This window comes from Petaurus breviceps, unplaced genomic scaffold (genome assembly GCF_028583685.1).
Source record: "Petaurus breviceps papuanus isolate PSGF00001 unplaced genomic scaffold, PetGlider_PUasm1.0 38, whole genome shotgun sequence".
NCBI lineage: Eukaryota > Metazoa > Chordata > Mammalia > Diprotodontia > Petauridae > Petaurus > Petaurus breviceps.
Window position 1 is genome coordinate 52,757,956 of NW_027186304.1, and position 20,771 is coordinate 52,778,726.

A 20,771-nucleotide genomic window follows, 5' to 3' on the forward strand; every position below is an offset into this window, starting at 1 on the left:
TGAAGGAAGGAAGGAAGGAAGGAAGGAAGGAAGGAAGGAAGGAAGGAAGGAAAAGAAAGAAAGAAAGAAAGGAAGGAAGGAAGGAAGGAAAAGAAAGAAAGGAAGGAAGGAAGAAAGAAAGAAAGAAAGAAAGAAAGAAAGAAAGAAAGAAAGAAAGAAAGAAAGAAAGAAAGAAAGAAAAGAGGGAGGGAGGGAGGAAAGAAAGAAAGAAAGAAAGAAAGAAAGAAAGAAAGAAAGAAAGAAAGAAAGAAAGAAAGAAAGAAAGAAAGAAAAGAGGGAGGGAGGGAGGAAAGAAATGAAACTTCAAACATTTTAAAATATTACCATAGGTTATACTCACAAAAATTCTGGAAGGTATTATCATACTCATTTTTCAGATGGGGAAACTAAGGCTGACAGCAGTTAAATGACTTGCCCAGGGTCACACAACTAGTTAGTGTCTGAAGCCACATTTGAATTCAGCTCTTCTCCACTCCAGGTTCAGCCCTCTGCTGACTGCAGAAGCTAGCTCTAATACTCATGATTACTACTAGCCTATCTTAACTTTAACTCATATCAAAACCAAAATTATGAAATAGTTATAAAATAAAAGTATGTAGTCTAAATATGTACTCTAAAAAGTTTGTACTCCAAATATCTGCAAGGCACTTTTTCCTGGCAATAACGTGATGAGGTACATAGGAAAAAGATTAACCCCTAGCCCCCAATTTTACAGATGAGGTAACTGAAACCAGAAGTAAAATAACACGTACAGAATTGCCAAAGTAGTATGTGGCAGAGCCAGTACTTATTATATTTCTTATTATTATATAATATATAATATTATATGATACATAATATTACTCTAGTATTTCCTTTCATTTGGTTTTCACATAGGAGATATTCTATAGGAAACAGCCTAAAGTACTGTTGACATTAAATTGATGAGTTCCTTGCCATTCTCAGTATAGTGACCAGAATTAAATGGGCCATGGGGACTAATATGCCCTCTTCCTCCTTAGAATTCCCTCAAAACTGGGTTGAGACCTATTGGCAATTCAGTGATACATTATTGCTTTGGTTTTTTTGTTTTCATTTTCGTTTTTCTTCTTCAGCTTGCAAATCTCCAACCTGGCACCTTTAGTGAACATGGAAGCCAATATTTTAAAAGCCACACACATACAGTTTACTTCCTGCTTGGCCACAGAGCATAGAGATGGAAGAGTAAGGTGATGGCACTGTTCTCTACATATGTTCTATCTTCTCACATTCTCAGCAGATATGTTGCTTTGAAAAAAAAAAGCCCTCTTCTTCAACTTGAATGCCTTTGCTTTCTGTATGACAAAGCCCAGATACATTTTTAAAACTCAGTTTTACAGAGAAAGAGCTCAGAGTGGATATTTTAATAACCTCCCTATGGCTGCTTCTAAATAAACTTGCAAAATAAGATCTTTTGCCTTGGCAGTGCTCTCTGGAGGAGAGTGGGTGCGTAGTATGTTATGCATTAGCTGGGATACTGTATTTGGTATTGTCAGACCTGCTGAATCATTGCCCATGAATGGCCTTGCTTTCCATGGTGATTGTTTGACAGGATGCCAATGACTCCAGCCTACAGTTTCTGAAAAGCTGACCTTGTAACAACATCCACATTCTTTCTGTTGCTTTTGCTGACATCCTCCAAGGCTCTGAAAACTGTTTTCAAAACAAATATATAATGAAGTATTGTGCTGGTAAAAGCAATTGTGTTCCAGTTCATCAGATTATCTGAGGGTGTCATGTTTGCCAGAGGGCAGCACAGCAAGAAAATAAAGAGGGAGAGTAAACCAGCCTAGAAAGTTGACATTTGAGCTACAGCCTTCTAAAGCTCAGGGATAGTTTCCTAAGAGCACTCAGATGTCCAAATGAAGACAAGGCTGTTTATACGATCCATTTTCTAACTTTGCTGAAATCCTTTATTAGCTGAATGCTATGGTTTTTTTCCATTTCATTCCTTCAGAAATGACTAAATTTCTGTCATTACTCCACCTCCCCTCCCCTCCCTCTTTGCTAGAGACAGACTAGACCTCAAGGCTTCTGCACAGAACATAAACAACAGAACAAAAGAATGGCTCAATTAATGAATGCTGGACTATTTTGACACACTGGAAGCACAGATCACATTATGGCTATCTAATCATCGCTGCTGTCTGAATAGTCTGCATTAGCTAACAGAGAATTACAGGAGGTTCTATTAGTGTGGGATTCCCTCTTGCAGAATAATGACAACTCCAGGCCAGCAGCTGACAGTGTGCAGACACAGCTGGCTTTCCACATCATCAGAGAACGCATATTTGGCTTTCTCCTTTCTGCTGGAGTCCAGGTCTCAAAGGCCACTTGCAGGTTCTGAGGTTCATTCTTCTCCTTTTCCAGTGGTTTAGACTCAAGGACAGTTCCAACTCTACAGGCTCTGACATTGCCTTTGAACCAATCAACATTATCATCAAAATGGTGGTGATTCACACTTATGGAGTATTTCAAGGATAATCACATAGCATCCTTGTATTGGAAGTGTTATTATCTCTTTTTGCAGATGAGAAAACTGAGGCTAGAAGTGAAAATAATTATAGGATAATTTTAGGATCAAATAGGAGCATATGATTTAGAACTGGAACAGATGAAAGGCTATACAGGGAAGAAGTTACAGCATCAGGATTTGAACTGATTCCAAGACCAGTAGTTTTCCCACCACACACTGTCTCGCCAGCAAAGTTGCCTGTCTTCCCAGTCCCCATGCATAACAATGAGATCTCCTACCCTGCTGGTTCTTGACAGAACAAAAGCTGGTAAATAAGAAATTTCTCCCATGTCTAACTTTTAATTCAAATGTTGACAAAATTCTTGTCAATAAGTAAAGGTTGCAGGTTGTATATGTAGCCTAAATGGGGGCAGGGGGAGGAGGAATGAGTCCTTTTGGGGATGATTTCCAGACTCAACAATTAGAGAAATGCAGCTTGGGAGGATTGGTTTTGAATCCCAGTTCTGCTACTTATTACCTGTATGATGTTGGTTGATTCACTTTATTTTTCTGAGACTCATTTTTCTCATCTATAAGATGGAGGTGGGTATGGAGTAGAAGACCTTTACAATCCTTTCCAGGTCACAGTCAAAGTTATAAACTATGTACTTCAGTGGTGAAGGGCAAACAGGTCCCTCCAAATAGGTGTGATCATCAAGTGTCTTCCTCTAGATGTCTTCCTTTGCCACCAAACCAAGCAGATTTTTAACAGAACTCTTCTCATTTGGTAATTGTTATGACCCAATGCTAACATAGATTATATATCTGCCTTAATTTTTTTTTCTCCCCAGGATAGAGAAAAGGGTTTTAAAATGCTTATCTTACACATTATCAAGAATAGTTTCAACATACAACACTGAGATGCCTAATTAACAGAGAAGACCTGATGTATTCAGCAAACTCAGAGGGGCAAAGTGCAGGAGAGTAGTTCTAAATGTCTGGGAAGCAAGAAGTGAGGGTGACCAGGGCAGTTGGGTGGAACAGTGGATCAAGTACCAGCCTTGGAGTCAACAGGACCTGAGTTCAAATTTGACCTCAGGCACTTACTAGCTGTGTAACTTTGGGCAAGTCAAACACAATTGCCTCAAAAAGAAGAAAAGAGGATGACTTGTAGGAATTTTTTAAAAGTTAAATAAGACTTAAGTCACATTTTCTAGAGCAAGGGTGGGGAATCTGCAGTCTCAAGGCCACATGTGGTTCTCTAGGTCCTCAAGTGTGTCCCTTTAACCTAATCCAAACTTCACAGAAAAAATCCCCTTAATAAAAGGATTTGTTCTGTGAAACTTGGACTCAGTCAAAAGGCCATACCCAAGGACCTAGAAGGCCACATGTTCCCTCAAGGCAGCTGGTTCCCCACCCCTGTTCTAGGGTATGGTCAAAGTACCTTCACTAAGTCTGGTATCTCATCTTGGCATGTGGGTGATCCTGGGTTGTGGGAGATTATTCCAGTAGGATTCTATTTTTGGAGGGCCCTAAAAAGATGAAGAGTCTTCCCATCCTGACTTGGCATTTGGCTACAGACTCTCTAAAGACAGGCGTGTGTAAGTTTGGAGGTGATTGAACAGTAGTGGGTGGTGAATTGGTTTGGACACACTAACTCTTGTGTCCAAAGCATCTATTTGAAATATAGAAAGATTGTGATCTGCATTGATGGGAAGAGTACACACACAGGTGAAATTATACATCCCTGAAGTGTTCAGGGACATCTAAGCTGAGCTGGCTTCTAACTTGAATGCAAGTTTAGCTAATAATGTTCTTTCTTCCTCAAACTAGCTGACACTGTTGGTTTCAATCTTAAGATGTGATTTGTATAAGTCATCCACGTGTCCTTTTAGTGAGGTGGGAAAAAGTGGAATGCTCTTATCAGCTCTTTGAGAGTTATTATGCCATATTACATCTACAAATACTCCAGCAGAAGCAGAGTAGCACATTAAGGATAAGGGAATATACCCAGAATTAAGATGCTTCTGTCTCTTTGCAGGTTCAGACAGAAGCATTTTGTCTAGGAAAACACCCACTCATTTATATTTTTTTCCATAAATATTTATCCTGAAGAAACAAAATACACTCTGCCAAAAAAATGTAGAGATCTTTTGAATCTGGTTTCCATGACAAAGAGTTTATAGCTGAAATGGAGTTCAAGGAATTGTCATGTTTACGTGTGGTGTTATATAGTAAGAACCAAATCTATAATTGAATTTTATGCACTTTAGAGGAGAGTATTTGTGTCACATTTTCAAGTGGAAGTTGTGTTCAACACACATAATTCAGAGTACATATGTAACACCAGAGTTGTGAATATTCTTTGTAGACAAATAATCATTTCATTGTTGTCCATCATATTCCAGAATTTAGAGGTAAATTTTGTTACTATCACTCCAAAATCTTGAATATATTATTATGATATTTAAAAGAATCATCTAGTTGATAGGTTTTGCTTTTCTGATGTTGTCACAGAAAGACTTTACATAGTTTACATAGTTCTCCCATCTGACACTATATTCTTTTCTGTTATTAACATTATAGATTTAGAGATAGATAGAAACTTAGGCATGTTATTCAATCCCCTTCCTCATATTCCTAATGAAGAAATCCAGTCCAGTCCAATCCAATCCTGTCCAGCTCAATAAGCAGTTATTAAGTGTCTCCTACTATTGCTAGCTCGAGGCATGTAAAGTCAAAATGAATCTATTCCAACTGATATTCTGCATGATTCTGGGAAAAACAGTTCTTGCTCTTAAGGAGCATTCTGCTGGGAGTTGTCATATAAATTTATCCAGGAAAACAATAACTAGAAGGGTCAGAATTAAAACGTAGACCCACTGACTTCTAATCCATCATTCTTTTCAATCCATCAAGCTCTAGCTCTTCATTTCAAATGTGTAGAAGACTTTGGGGGCAAGGGGAAGAGAGAGAGACGGAGACAGAGACAGAGAGGGAAAGAGAGACAGAGACAGAGAGAGACAGAGACAGAGAGACAGAGAGAAAGAGACAGAGACAGACAGAGACAGAGGTACAGAGATAGAGAGAGAAATTCTCTAAAGACTATAAGTTGCAAAGAAAGGGGCAATTTGCATCTAATACAGGGAGTTGTTTTATCTGAGAATTCTATATATCAACAAAATCTAGTCCATTGTTATTTCTATACATTATAAAAAGAAGAGTTAAGCATTTATGTGCCAAGCACTGTGCTAAGAGCTTTTTACAAATATTATTTCATTTGATCCTCACTAATACCCTTGCAATAATTCACCTTGAGTGAAGTTTTACAGTTGAGGAATCAGACAGACAGAGGTTAAATGACTTGCCCAGGGTCACACAACTAGTTAAATATCTGTAGCATGATTTGAATTCAGGTCTTCCTAACCCTAGGTCCAGCACTCTCTCCACTCCAAAAACAGAACTATAAGAGTAAATTTTAATCATGTCATCCCATTTTCTCACAAGGTTAATGAAGACAGTTTGTCTTACCCCAACTGGATGGCCATATTTTTATTTTGGTACTCAAAAGCAAATATCTTTTGTTATTTGACTTGAACAATATAATAGTGAGGAGAAACACTGATTTAGAGTGAATACAACTTTTTTTTTCTAGTCTGAACAAAAATGTATTAATCCTTCTGTATTTCTCAAAATTCAATTCCCTTTTGGGAAAAGATCTTAAACCATAGGTACAGATCATCATTCTACAACTGGGCTAGGTCTTAGATATGATGTTTTAGTTAGTTTTTGTTTAACTTTCATTCCTCAAAGGTCATTTTAGGGAGAAGTTCTTGGACCTGAGAGGTCCAAAGTTTAGAAAAAGCCTATGGCAGTGAAAGATGGCTTGCAATTATGTTGGCCTTCTTGGTTTATTTTTCTTTTGTAATTCCTCTTTTTTAAAACACATCCTGTAAAAAATGATCTATGTGTTTCAGAAAGTTTAAGATGTCTGGTTTGCTTAAACTATAGATGTTTTGCAAAGAAATAAGTACTTCTGTAGATAATAATTGTTCAAGAATATGGTAGAATTTGTCTTTGTGGGACTATTAAATGTATATTAAATACTTAAGCATTCTATGAGTGAAAAGGACAGCTAAGTGGTGCAGAATATAGAACACAGGGCTTGGAATCAGGAAGACTCATCTTGATGAGTTCACATCTGGCCTCAGACACTTACTAGATGTGTGACCCTGGGCAAGTCACTTAACCCTCTTTACCCCAGTTCATCACCTCTAAAATGAGTTGGAGAAGGAAATGGCAAACCACCCCAGTGTCTCTGCAAGGAGACCCCAGATGAAGTCATGGAGAAGTAGACATGGCTAAAAAATGACTTAACAACAACATAAGTAAAATGTGTTTAGAATTTTGAGAGGGGGGTATAAGAGTGGTCAATTGTAATTAATATAGTCAAAATATTTAAAAATCAGAATCAATAAACAAGGAAATTGTTCCCTTCTGCCACTCCCCATATTAACAGTTCAGGCTGTTCCAGGATGCAAGTAGCAAGTCACAAAATGTCTTTATAAAGTGCTTGTATTTTCCAGCTCTCCTAAATAAATAGTGACACATAACAGAAACAGATACAACAGCAGTCATAAGAAAATTCTGTTAGTGGACAGAATCCTGGCTTATCAAATTTATAGATGACATTAAACTGGGACAAGCAATGCAGCATATGACAAAAAGAGGTACCACAAAGATCCTAACAGGCTAAGCATGATGGATTGAATCTAGCAAGATAGAACTGAAGAGGGTTAAATACAAAGGCTTGTACTTCAATTTAAAAAAAAAAGCACCTCTGCAAGGATGGACAGCCTGTGAAGGGTTTTGTTTCTGTTGTATTTTGCTGTTGTGGTCTGTGAGTTCAGTTGGAGTCAACAGTGTGAACTGACTTATCAAAAAAGGTTATGTCTTCTTAGGTAGCAGTAATAGATGTATATTATCCCAAATGAGATGAGGCTACATGGGAATTATCATATTCGGCTCTGGACGCTGTGTTTTATGGGAGGGATGTTGATAATCTGAAGTGGGTCTGGATCAGGGGTTTACCTTTACGTGTGTTTTGGCAGGCTGGTGAAGCCAAGGGACTTCTCAGAATAATGTTTTCAGAGGCACAAAATAAAATACATGGCAATACAAAGGAAACCAATCATGTTGTTCCTCAATCATTTTAGTTGTCTTTGTGACCTCATGTGGGGTTTTCTTGGCAAAGACACGAGAGTGCTTTGCCATTTCCTTCTCCAGCTCATTTTACAGATGAGGAAACTGAGGCAAACAGGGTTAAGAGACTGACCTGGGCTCACACAGCTATTAAGTATCTGCGTCCATTTTTTAACAGAATTTTTCTTTATGGGACTATTAAGTATATATACAGTACATAAAATAATTAAGCATTTTATGAGTCAAAAAGGGCACAATAAAAAAGGTAGCAAAGTGCATAAAGCACTGGGTTTGGAATAAGGAAAACTCATCTTGATGAGTTCAAATCTGTCCTCTGACATTTAATAGCTATATGATCCTGGGCAAGTTACTTAACCCTGTTTGCCTCAGACATCTGTAAAATGATCTGGAGAAGGGAATGGAAAACTACTCTACTGTCTCTGCCAAGAAGACCCTAAATGTGATCATGAAAAATCAGACACAACTGAAATACTTGAACAACAACTTTTTGACTCTGGGCCTGGCATTCTATCCACTGTGTCACCTAACTGCTTGGAATCATTATATTAAAATGTAATTATAAAAAGTATTTTTAAAAACAAGCTCTCAGGGAAAGGTTAAGGTCCTCCTCCCCATACCAATCCCCCACTCCTTTAGAGAAAGACAGTCAGTATGATGGGAGACTGAAACCATAACATACAATGATCCGTTGAAGGTGGTTGGCATGTTGAGCCTTAAAAAGTGAAACATTCGTGAAAAAATGATAGTTGTCTTCAAATATCTGCATGGCTGCTCTATAAAAGAAAGATAATAAGATTTTTTTTACTGCAGCTCTCCAAAGGGAAAAACCAAGACTGAAAAGTGGAAATTATAGGGAAGAAGATTTTGTGTCAGCCCAAAGAAGAATTTTAGAAAAATTATAGCTCTCTGAAAATGGAATGGGATACTTTTTGAAGTAACAAATTCCTTGTCACTGGAGGTGACTGAATGACAACTCAGGAACTTATCTAGTAGGTGGGATTCTCTAACAGCGTAGGAGTTGGAGTAAATGACCTGACACCAAAGAATCATGTACTAACAGAGAGCTGGAATGGACTTCCAAAGTCGCTTTAAGTCGCTTTATCTAACTTACACCTAAAACTCTTTTTAAAAATTTCTTTGTAAATGCTTTTATTATGAACTTTACAAATACCAAATAAAATGGGCATTTATATATACAAAGGGGAAGAGTAAAATAGTACAATCGTGCCTTTCCTTTTAACATATAATAAACTCAAGTAACTTTTTTCTTTTTGCAGGGGGGAAGGCAGTGCAAATGGGGTTTAAAGTTTCATGGTATAGGAGAGTGATATAGGCACAGATTAGGGTCAGACAATTTTCTAGCACCTAGTGGAAGACACAAAGCCTTATTGTCGCTGTCTCTTTCGCCCTCCTCAGTGTGGTATGGGAAATTAGAAGAGGGCTTGGCAATTACAACTTGGATGGGACATAGCTTTAGGAATGGCCACAAATCACATCATGAGTTTAAGTATGTCTTCCTATTACTGTAGAGGGTACTGCCTTCCTCCCACTCACTCAGGCTTGCAACCACAGTGTCATTCTTAACTCCTCACTCTCACTTATCCAATCCATTACCAGATCATTTAGTTTCCACCTTTACATCTCTCTTTACTTTCTCTTCTCTACACACAAATTGCCACTAACCTAATTCAGTCCCTCATTACCTCTTATGTGTACTATTACAATAGCCTCCTAATTGGTCTCTCTACTTCAAGTGTTTCCTCATTCCAATTCATCTTCCATTCAGCTGCCAAAGTGATTTTCTGAAAGTGTAGGTCTGACCATGTCATCTCCCCTACCTAATATATTCCAATGGCTCCCTGTCACCTCCAGGATCAAATATAAAGTCCTTTGGCTGGCATTTAAAATTCTTCAGAACCTGGCCTTTGTCTGCTTTTTCAGTTTTCTTACACTTTACTCCCATCTACATACTCTACAATCCATCCATACTGACTTACTTTCTAGTCCTTCAACATAACATTCCATCACCCAAACAGAGGATTTTATATCTGACCTTGGAGGTGAAAGGGAGCCACTGGAGTTTATACAGGGGGTGGAATGCGACTTGGGGTAGAGGGGACATGATTGACTTAAACTTTAAGAAAATCACTTTTGCTGCTGAATGAAGTATTGACTAGAGGAGAGATTTGTGGCAGGGAGACCAACCAGCAAGCTATTGAAATAGTCCAGGAATGCAGAGAAGACCTGCACCAGGGTGAGACAACATTAGAGGAGGAAAGGAGTGTATTGGAGAGATCTTTCAAAAGTGAAATTCACAAGCCTTAGAAACATATTGGAAATGGTGGGGTGAGAGATTAAGCAGTCTAGAATACCAACCTGAAGGACTAGGAAGATGGCAATGCAGCATCAAGGGCAAAGAATAAGAAAAAGTCACTGGTGGCTTTGAAGAGTACCAGTAGAGTGGTAGTGTTAGACTGGAGATAGGGAAATGAATTGTTGGAAGGAAGTGGAGACCAGATATGTAAATTGTTCTGTCTAGAATTTGAAATGTGAAGGGAAGGAGAAAAATAGTATGGCAGCTAGAGAGAATGGTACCAGCAAGTGGTTTGAGTTTTTGTTGTTTGTTTTCTTATTTTAGACTGGGGGAAAAGAAACCTGAGCTTGACTGTGGAGAATGGACCACCAGATAAGGAGAGATTAAATATGATCAATGGGACAAGCTCCCATTGGAGACAGAAGGATGGGATATCAGGGTTTCAAGTAGAAGGGTTAGTATTGGCAAAGAGGAAGGCAATCTAACACTCTGACACCTGGAGCAAAGGAGGAGATGGTGAATGAAGATAGGGAGGTTTTAATTTCTGGAGGATGGGAAACCAATAAAGCCCAGAATAGTTAGGTTGAATATTATTTTAAAATAAAAAGATAATCTGAGTGAGAAAAGAAGGGTAGAACTGAGGGCATCAAGACAGATGAGAAGACTTGGAACAGCTCCTGTAGGAGGGATGAGAGGGAGTCAACTGGAGACAAATAGCAAGATCGCTAAGGCAGGTAGGTGGCAAAGGGCCAGACCTGATGTCAGGAAGACTCATCTTCCTGAGTTCAAATCTGGCTTCACACACTTACTAGCTGTGTGAAAACAACAAGAAGAATAGGATTCAGTTGTCATTAAATAACATGAATTTTCAACAGATCCACTTAGCACAGTTTGCAGCAGCCAGCGGCTCATGAGTAGGAGTAGATCATCGATGGTGGAGGTGTTGCTTTCTCTCTAATCAGGTTATTAATTATCTGTATCCTTGCCTCAAGCTATTTATCTACTTATTTGTATTACCAAATAGCTCCTTAGGAGCAGAGGCTTTTTAGAAAATTGGATCTCCAGCTAGAACTGTGTTTGGCACATTTTAGGTACAAAAGAAATCCTTGTTGAATTGAACAGAATTCAGTTGAAAAAGGCAATATATTTACCTTATCACGTGTCATTTAATTTCTTCTTCTCCAAGTTGTAAAACTAAAACCATTTTCCTTTAGAGTAAAAGAATATTTCCTGTATTTATTGCTCTTCATTTGCACAGGTGAAAATTTTGCCTTTCAGGTGTCAAATGTCAGGTTGGCTGAGAGTGGGTACAGAGAAAGGCAGTCAGGTGGAATTCATGGTCAGTTTGCAAAGTTGCCATCTTCAGGTTTAGTAAGGGCAAGAGCAATGGAAATTCGGCTAGCTATATCTATCTATCTATCTATCTATCTATCTGTCTGTCTGTCTGTCTGTCTGTCTGTCTATCTATCTACCTATCTATCATCTATCTATCTACCTATCTATCATCTATCTATTTATCTATCTACCTATCTATCTATCATCTATCTGTCTATCTATTTATCTATTTATCATCTATCTATCTACCTACCTACCTATCTATCATGGAGGATAGAGGTTAGGGTGATACTGCTACCAAATTAGATGTGCTTTCAATTAAGTCATGTGAAATCGATGGAAACTGGTGCCACATCACCAGAACTCTATAAATGATATATCATATACACTCACACACACACTCCTAATACAGCCTTATCTGAAGGCATGCTACAGGGAAAGACCAGACAAGAAGCAGCATCATGAATTGTGTGCACTTTTTTTTTTCTATCATAGTTTAGATGCAGATAAACTGGTGTCTAGGTAATATTATGAATTTTCTATTCATTTCTCCCTTTTAAGTGTTCCTATCTCATCAACCATTCCAACACCCAGTGTCTTCATGATCCTTAACCCCTTGCTCAAAATAGAAAATGTCCTTTTTAAACTTTTATCATTTACTAAATTTTTATACCAGTGTGATCATTTCCCCCAAATTTTGTTTCTTATCCTTAATTGTGGAATGTTGAGTTATTTCTCCTTAAAAGAGCATCAAGATACTAGGAGCAAATAGGGGAGATATATTTTAAAGGTCAACACTGTATTTTAGGGGGATAAAGAAATTCTACAAGACATAAGACTGATTCTGGTTTTTTGTTGGTTTTTTTTTTTTATTGTTTTGCTTTTTGGAGGGGGAAGGTAGGGCAATTGGGGTTAAGTGACTTGCCCAAGGTCACACAGCTAGTTTTATGTCAGGTGTATGAGGCCGGATTTGAACTCAGGTCCTCCTGACTTCAGGGCCAGTGCTCTATTCACTGCACCACCTAGCTGCCCCTAGAAGACTGATTCTGAAGATGAACTTGTTTCAAACATTTTAGGCTGACAGCTCCTTAAAACCTCCTTAAAGCCTCTTTCTGCCCTTTTTCCCCCTCATGCATCCCCGGACTGACTCAGAAGTTTTTCTTCTTCAAGTCTGCTAGTACTTAAAACACCAAGACCTCATGTAAGGGAAATGGGGGTGGGGAGAGGCAGGAAAGGGGACCAAGGATAAAACTGGCTTTATGATGTTTATGGCCTTATGGATATAGTAAAGAAAACATCAGTCCCTGGGCAAGTCAGGCACAAGGTATCTAAAACTCCTAGGATATAAGCTTCCCAGACCTTTGTCTTTTAATGTGGATAATTATTAGTATGATGTTGATGATAATTAGAGTGTTATAATCGGCATTTAGAGCTGGATGAGACCTTAAAGGTCATCTAGACCAATTCTATCATTTCATAGAAGCTGGAAAGTTCAAGTATCTTGCCCAAGGGCACAGAGGTAATAATCAACAGAGCTAGGGTTCCAACCAATGTTTTCTATTGGAAACCTCAGATTCCTTTTTCATCTAACCAGGTTGTTTAGCACCTGAGAAAACTGTTGATGTTAAAACATTTACAAATTCTGGCATGTTACGAAGATGCGAAGAGAGAAACTTTTTATGAATAGTTTTGCTATGCGAAAATAATGTTAACATTCACAATTCATGAAATTTTGTAATATTTCTATCTAATTACCACGTAGCACAATAAGTGTGTATAATATTACACGTGCTTTGGGTAAACTTTATTATAAGCTTTATGGATGAGAATGGTTAACTCTATTGATGCATGCCTGTATTGTATATTTTTTATTCTCATCATAACTACCTCATCCAGGTGAGGCAACTGCAGCTTTCTCCTTTAATGCCAAAATTTAGAATTCACTAATAGCATGTGTATTCCATCAGCCAGGGGAAAAAGGGAACTTAACACCTTTTAGGAAGAAATAATTAGTTAAAATATGTGAGTTTCCACCCTGATTTGCCACTGCTTTCTCCCCAGGAGTTGTTGTCTCAACCCCCAAGGAATGACCACCCCCCAAAACTAAAGTTATATTTAAAAGTATTTGAAGACATCTTTCATACTGATCACCCTGGGTGCCAGAATTGCTAATTATGATTCTGCTCTTTATCTTGATTGGTGATCCATTCACAATTAAAAATTATTTATAAGGACATATTGTTGTACAACTTTACCGTCAATTCTAATCTCGTTTACTTTGTAATAAGGAAACAAAATCAGTAGCTATTAATTCTGTGTACTAAAAATCATAAAGAAAAAATAAACCTTTAAACCAAAATACTTAATTACCTTCCTGTGGTAGTCAAGATATGAACTAACAAACTATAAATATATGTATGCCAGTATTGCCTCAGGCTGGTACCTTGCATTAGGCTGACAGGTATCAGTAGAAGTTCTTTCTGTTTGTTTGTTTGTTTTTGGAGGGGGAAAGGCAAAGCAATTGGGGTTGAGTGACTTGCCCAAGGTCACACAGTCAATAAGTGTGTCAAGTGTCTGAAGTCGGATTTGAACTCAGGTCCTCCTGACTCCAGGGCTGGTGCTCTCTTCACTGTGCCACCTAGCTGCCCCAGAAGTTCTAAAATTAAAAGACAGCTTTTTCTACCTTTAATTTCTGTTTGAATTCTAGTTTTTTCTGCTTATCCAACCTGTATGAAACTCAATAAAACTCAAGTATGATTTATAATCAGCATATTTTCTTGTGGGAAATTAAAACAATAACAAAATACATCTTCTAGGAGCAGCCAGGTGGCTCAGTGAGTAAGAGCACCGGCCCCAGTGTCGGGATGACCTGGGGATCAAATCCGGGCTCAGATACTTAGCACCACACCCAAAAATAACTGGCCGTGTAACCTTGAGCAAGTTACTTAACCCCAATTCCTTTAAAAAAAAATACATCTTCTTTTACTTGACTTTTTAAATGCTAAGAACACCAAACTAAGAATCATCATACTTAACTCTGAAATAGTGCCACCTTTACTTGGTTGATCTTCAGTAATTCACTTCGTTTCTCTCAGTCTGTTTTCTTACTTATTTATAACCAACACCTTGAACTAGATGGTGCCTAAGATTTTCAACCATAACATTCTTAGATTCTATACTTAAGTACTAAAGTGAGGTCGTTATGTGGCAAAATGGATAAAGCACCAGACCTGGAGTCGGGAAAACCTCAGATACTTTCTAGCTGTGTGACCCTGTGTAAGTCACTTAACTCTGTTTGCCTCAGTTTCTTCATCTGTAAAAATGAGCTGAAAAAGAAAATGGTAAACCATTCCATTATCTTTGCCAAGAAAACCCCAAATGGGGTCACAAAGCGTCAACACGACTGAAAGGACCGGACAATAACCACAGAAATAGCAAAGTAGAGAGGGCAAAATAAGGTAGAGGGAAAAACACCGTTCTTGCTGAAGACATTTAGTCTGAATCCTCACTCTGACACTTACTAGTCCTGAGACTTTGGGGAAGTAATTTCATCCCATTTTGTCTCAGTTTCCTCATTTGTAAAATTGTACTTTCACTACTTAGCTCACAGCATCATCAGAGGGAAAAATACTGTGTAAATGCAAGCTGTTTTGATTTTTGAGGTGATACAATATGTGTCCCAGTAGGGATAAGTCATTTTTGCATTGTACATACTGTACAATTGTGGAGAAATATATGTTCCATTTGATCTAGACCTGCTGAATTTGACTTGCTGTTTCTGTAAGTAAACAAGGCAGTGTGGGCTTGGCTAGCTAATTAGAAGTGTATTTTTCTCCATTGCAGATAATTAGGATTTACCAGTCCCTGGATCAAGTGCTTGGAAACCTTTAAGTTCCATAGTCAGCTGCCATTTCAGAGAACAGAAAATATATGGTTTTGGAAAGTTCCTGCTGTACCTTCATAGAGTTTTAGGTGAGTGTGTGTGTGAGAGAATTTAAGCTGGGCACTAGATTGTACCTCCAATGTTCTTTGTGTGAAAAGGGTCAAAGTTTAAGATTAGTACTTCCTAGTGCTTCCTTTCATATTTTTTTTAAGCAAGGTGGTAGATTGTGGAGACCTTGATTTTGCTTTGCTACTTATTAGTGATATGATCTTGGGCAAGTCATTGAAGGGCTCTAAGTCTCAGTTTTCTTTTATTTGCAAAATGGGGATAACAGTGCGTATGTTGGCTACTTAGAAGGGTTTTTCTGAGAATCAAATGAGATCATGTTTATGGAAATACTTTGTAATTTGAAAGCTGACATAGAAACATGCTTCTGTTCTTGGAATTCATCTGAATCCATGTTATAACCTGGAGGGTGCTAGAACCAGAGTATACTGGCTGGAGAGAATTAATCATTAAATTTTCAGGGTGAACCTTTACACCTTAGAAATTATCAAATGCTACAAATGAGGGCTTTATTGTTTTGTTGATTGCCTATAAATTTACAAAAGTGATGGAGAAGATGTTAATGGTAAAGATTAACATTAAAAATGTTGTACTACTCAGTAACCTGCTTATTAAATATTTACCAGAATACAAAAAAAAATGTACCTTATTCCCTCGGATCTCTTTCTTATTACTATTAGAAAAATTTCATAGTATCATAATATTTAGGACTGTCCTAATATCCATCAAGTGAATACACATACAAATACATATATACATATATAGTTGTAAATAAGAGTGGCAAAATGGATAGAGAACTGGCATTAGGGTCAATGAAACCTGAATTCAAACCCTGTCTCAGGCACATACTGGTTATATGATAACGCAGCAAATCATTTAACATTTCATTGCCCCAGGCAACTTTCTAAGAGTGTGAATTGCTGAACAGTTACTGATCTACATTAACTGAGGGACTTTCCTCACAGAAAATTCCAATACTGATGAAGTCACAGGTCTGGAAAAAAAAAAGAAACTATGATTAAATGTATTAAGGGTGAATGAGACAAGGTAATTTTTCAATGGATTAAGACCAAGATGGAAATTTTATTCTAGATCACAGTAGTGTTTGTATCATTGACAGTTTTATGTACCCATAGATTTTCAGGTTAGAGATTATCTAGCCCAAATAATCATGCAAATGAGGAAACTGAATCCTAGAGAGGTGACTTGTCCAAGGTCAAAAAATGAATGAGTGACATTTCTGCCTGAACTGAACCTGAGTCATGATTTCATTTTGAATATCAATCATTCATTCAATAAATACTCTTTTAGTACCAGAACAATGCATTGTCAAATGTATATCAAACAGGATGCCATTTTGAAAATCTAATATTTTGTTTATAATAAAAATAAAATTTAAGGAGTCTTACTTTTAAGTTCTTGACATTGTCAATTTTTGTGATTTAGTTTATGTTACATTTTTTACATGAAGAGATTTTTAATAATTCTTTGTCCTGAGGACCTTAACAAAAAAAGAAAAAAAATTAAACCCAAATCCTTAATTACCATCCTGTTGTAGTCAAGATATGAAAAAGTAAATAGTAGATGCCAAAATTGCCTTAGGCTGGTACCTTGCATTAATCTGACAAGTATTGGTAGAGGTTCTAAAAATAAAAGGGGGTTATTCTGCCATTAATTTCCATTTTGATTCTAGCTTTTTCTGCATATCTGCCTTGTATAAAACTCAAGTGTTGGTTTATTATCAAGACTGTCTTATTCTAGACTTATACACTATCTTTTCCTTTCCAACTGATCTCTTTTTTGGAGGAAATGCCTAGATTTGGACCAAGACAATAGTGATGTAATTGTGGCCAAGTCACACAATTTATTGGTCCTTAATTTTGCTAACTGAGGTAAAATGAGGTAGTTGGATTAGATAATCTCTAAGTTTCTTTCTAGCTCTAACATTTTGTGAATTTAATCATAGAATTGAGAGGCAGTATGTTCCAGTGGCTAGTGTTGGTTTTGGAATCAGGAAGACACAGATTCAAATCCCAGCCCTGACACTGCTAGTTATTTAACTGTGGACAAGAGATTTGTGTAGGTCAGGGAATTCCAACGCCAGTGAAATAAGAGGTCCTTCATATTAACTGCCAAAAATGGAGGAGTTAACAAAGGGTAAGAACTGGGAAGTGGGAAAGAGGGCTTTCTATTAGAAAATAGCCCCCTCTGGGAGTCAAATCTTCAAAATGAGGACTTCTTTATTTCATGTAAAGTGTTGTGAATTTCCAGAAACTCAGTTATACTCACATCCAAATGTAAATATTTAGTAATACATTAGGGGGGATGATGGTGACCTGATGAATATATCTAGGCTGGTTGGTGGTGATGTTTCAATTGCACTTTTGAGTAATTTCAGAATGAGATTGATTAATTCTCTCATAATTTGAAGGGTATTTAAATTTAATTTGCTATAACTGTGTGGAGCAAAGATGTTATAAACCAAAACATAGTTGTGATTTGCATACATTTAGAAGAACTTTGTCTAATGAAGTTCCCCAGAGCTCAACTTAAGGACCCTTTAAAAAATATGGGAAAATTAAGTTGGCTACTGTTAAAGTCACCTCTTGAGGATCAAATGAAAAGCCTGTATTCTTAGTAATTCTTTCTATCTGAAATTCAGATACACTTATTCGCTCTGTGTCAGTCTCTATTTCCCTCTGTCTCTCTGTCTCTCTCTGTCTCTGTCTCTGTGTCTCTGTCTCTCTCTCTGTCTCTGTCTCTGTGTCTCTGTCTCTCTGTCTCTGTCTCTGTGTCTCTGTCTCTCTCTCTGTCTCTGTCTCTGTGTCTCTGTCTCTCTGTCTCTGTCTCTGTGTCTCTGTCTGTCTGTCTCTCTCTCTATCTCTCTCTGTCTCTCTCTGTCTCTCTGTCTCTCTCTCTGTCTGTCTGTCTGTCTGTCTGTCTGTCTGTCTGTCTCTCTCTCTCTCTCTCTCTCTCTCTCTCTCTCTCTCGGTGAGATCTGAGTTCAAATCCAGCCTCAGACACTTAACACAAAAACCAGCTGTGTGACCTTGGGCAAGTCACTTAACCCCAAATGCCCTACCTTCCCCCTCCAAAAAGCAAAAAAGAAAAAGAGCAACTGCGATTTGCATTCTCTAAGCAAATAAATGTTGCCTAGGAAATAAGTTGGAGGTTGTCCTTTTTTTTAAGCCATTATTCTGTGTATTAGTATTCTTAAAAAAATCTTCTTGGCTGCTCTTAATAGCAGTGCAGACTTGTTATTGTTACAAATATTAACATGAGTCAGTTTAGAATTTACAAAAAAGCATTCCCAGATAGGATTTTAATTTTGTTTCTAGTTTTGTAGGTTGACATTTAGCACAACTCAATCTAATACGAAGACTCCCCCTTCAGTGATCTCCTGTCACTCATTCCAACATTCATATTTAAATGCAGAGCCTTTTGATTTCTTCGATTATGCAGCTTCTCTCCACAGCTGAATGATCCGTCATCCTTCTGTTAGTTATGGCTGTTTGCTACCCAAGATGCTTTAAGAGCTGGCGTACTGTTTAGCAAGGCTGCACTTCCTCTAATGAATACCTGGTGTGTCATGAGAGAAGTGTCTGTCCTCTTTGACAAGTAAATACTTCATCATTGTTCTAGCATTGCCAGTCTAAGAGTTCCTTAGTACTAATGAAGCTTTTAACTTAATCATTTCTGCTCTTCACTGGGTTATTTGTGAGTGTAAGTGCCTGGCTACTTTCTTTTTCTTTTATTTATGTAGACTTTATTCTTTTTACCCTCTTCCTCAGAGGTCAGCAGGGTTGCTCAACTGTCAGTTTTAGTGCATTTACATCTCAAAAGGACATCGTGTTCCCATTGCCATTGGAAACAGAACATTGGGGGGGGGGGTGAAAGTGAGTGCTGAACCTTTAATATCCAATGTGGAATGCTCTCAGAGAATAAATAAATGGCTTGATCATCAGACTTGCTGAGGCCTTTAACAAGGCTATGGAATCCTTTAGCATCCACAACGAGGAAACACAGAGACACTCATAGTTAGGGGTAGGCTGCCACCTTGATCATATGATTGAGGAGTTTCAAAATTCTCAACGCCTAAACATGTCCCTTTAGGTTTGTTTCTCTTAGGTGCTTCCAAAATCACATTGGTTAAGATATTCTGTTGGGTTAAGGGACTGTGTGTCTTCAGTATTACATGTACACACGTGTGCCATAGGATGGCATAAACCCTGACCGGCAGGGAGGGAGAATAACTAGAGAACCAGATCATGGGACAGGGAATAGGCACACAAAGTGCTTCAGACTATTTGGAATGTTTCTGGATCCTTGGGAAGAAAAACATAGTGCTGAAAGAGAGAGGACGGGTGAGAAAGATAAACCTGACTGTTTCTTCTGAAAGAGCAGACTTCACATCAGCCGTGAAGAAAAATCACATTATACAGAATGACTATACAATCAATGAATCAACAGCATTTATTAAGCGCCTAATATTTACCAAGAGTTCTGTCAAGTAAAAGGGACACAAAGAAAGTATCAAACATATTGTTATACTTTTGTTTGGGAGTGGCAGGAGGAATAATTTTGTCTAGGTCTGTGACATAATAGTCGAAGCGCTGAATTTGTAGTTATAAGACTTTTGTTCAAATCTGCCTCTGCTACTTACTACTTGTGTGACCTGGGAAAATCACTTTGCCCTCTGGGGTTTAGCTTCCTTCTCTGCAAAAGGTTGGAATAATGACCCGTGAGGCCCTAGGTAGCTCTGACTCCTTTAAGTGTATATTGGTACCATGTTGTGTTTATCCTTCATTTTCAAAGAGGACCACGGCATCAGGGAAATGATGACATGACTTGCAGTTGACTTTGATTTGAGTGAGGGAGGGCTGTGCAAGCTGTCTAGCCCCACTTTCTTCTCCAGAGTCATCTGGGTCCAGTGACCCATATTTTCAGGATGACTAGAGATGACCCAGGATGTAATGGGAGAGCCTGACCCTTTTAGGCTAAGGTCTTTTCAGGTACTCACTTGGAATGAGGTAACCACCAGTACCATGTAAGAATGATCTGTATCATAAAGCAGTATTATTAGCAGGAAGAAATAATTTAGCTTGTTTAGTGATCCCAAGCTGTGACAAGAACTAGTCTTGATTTGTGGAGGGGGCAGCATGACCTAGGACATAGAGGGGTTTAGAGTCAGAAAAACTTGGGTTCAAAAGATCTGCCTATAACCCACCTGAACTTTGTGTTTATCTCAGTGCCCTTGAACCCTTTAAGACTTTACGTTGTAGAATGGTTGCTTATCGGGGCGGCCAGGTGGCTCAGCGAGTAAGAGTACTGGCTCCAGTGTCGGGATGACCTGGATCAAATCCAGGCTCAGATACTCAGCACCACACCCAGAAATAATAACTGGCCGTGTAACCTTGAGCAAGTTACTTAACCCCAATTGCTTAAAAAAAAAAAAAAAGAATGGTTGCTTATCTGCA

At 38.0% G+C, this 20,771-nt stretch overlaps 1 protein-coding gene across 10 annotated transcripts in view; it reads left to right on the forward strand.

The window, feature by feature from the left end:
* The window catches only part of DTNA (dystrobrevin alpha), a 492,078-nt gene that overhangs the window by 225,004 nt on the left and 246,303 nt on the right, over positions 1–20,771 (forward strand). For 3 of the 10 annotated variants that reach the window (XM_069099883.1, XM_069099884.1, XM_069099882.1), the window contains exon 3: positions 15,189–15,317. The exons of the other annotated variants lie outside the window; for them this stretch is intronic. The gene's annotated coding sequence lies outside the window, so the exon portion shown is untranslated. The remainder of the gene's footprint in view (positions 1–15,188; positions 15,318–20,771) is intronic. 10 annotated transcript variants of the gene reach the window in all.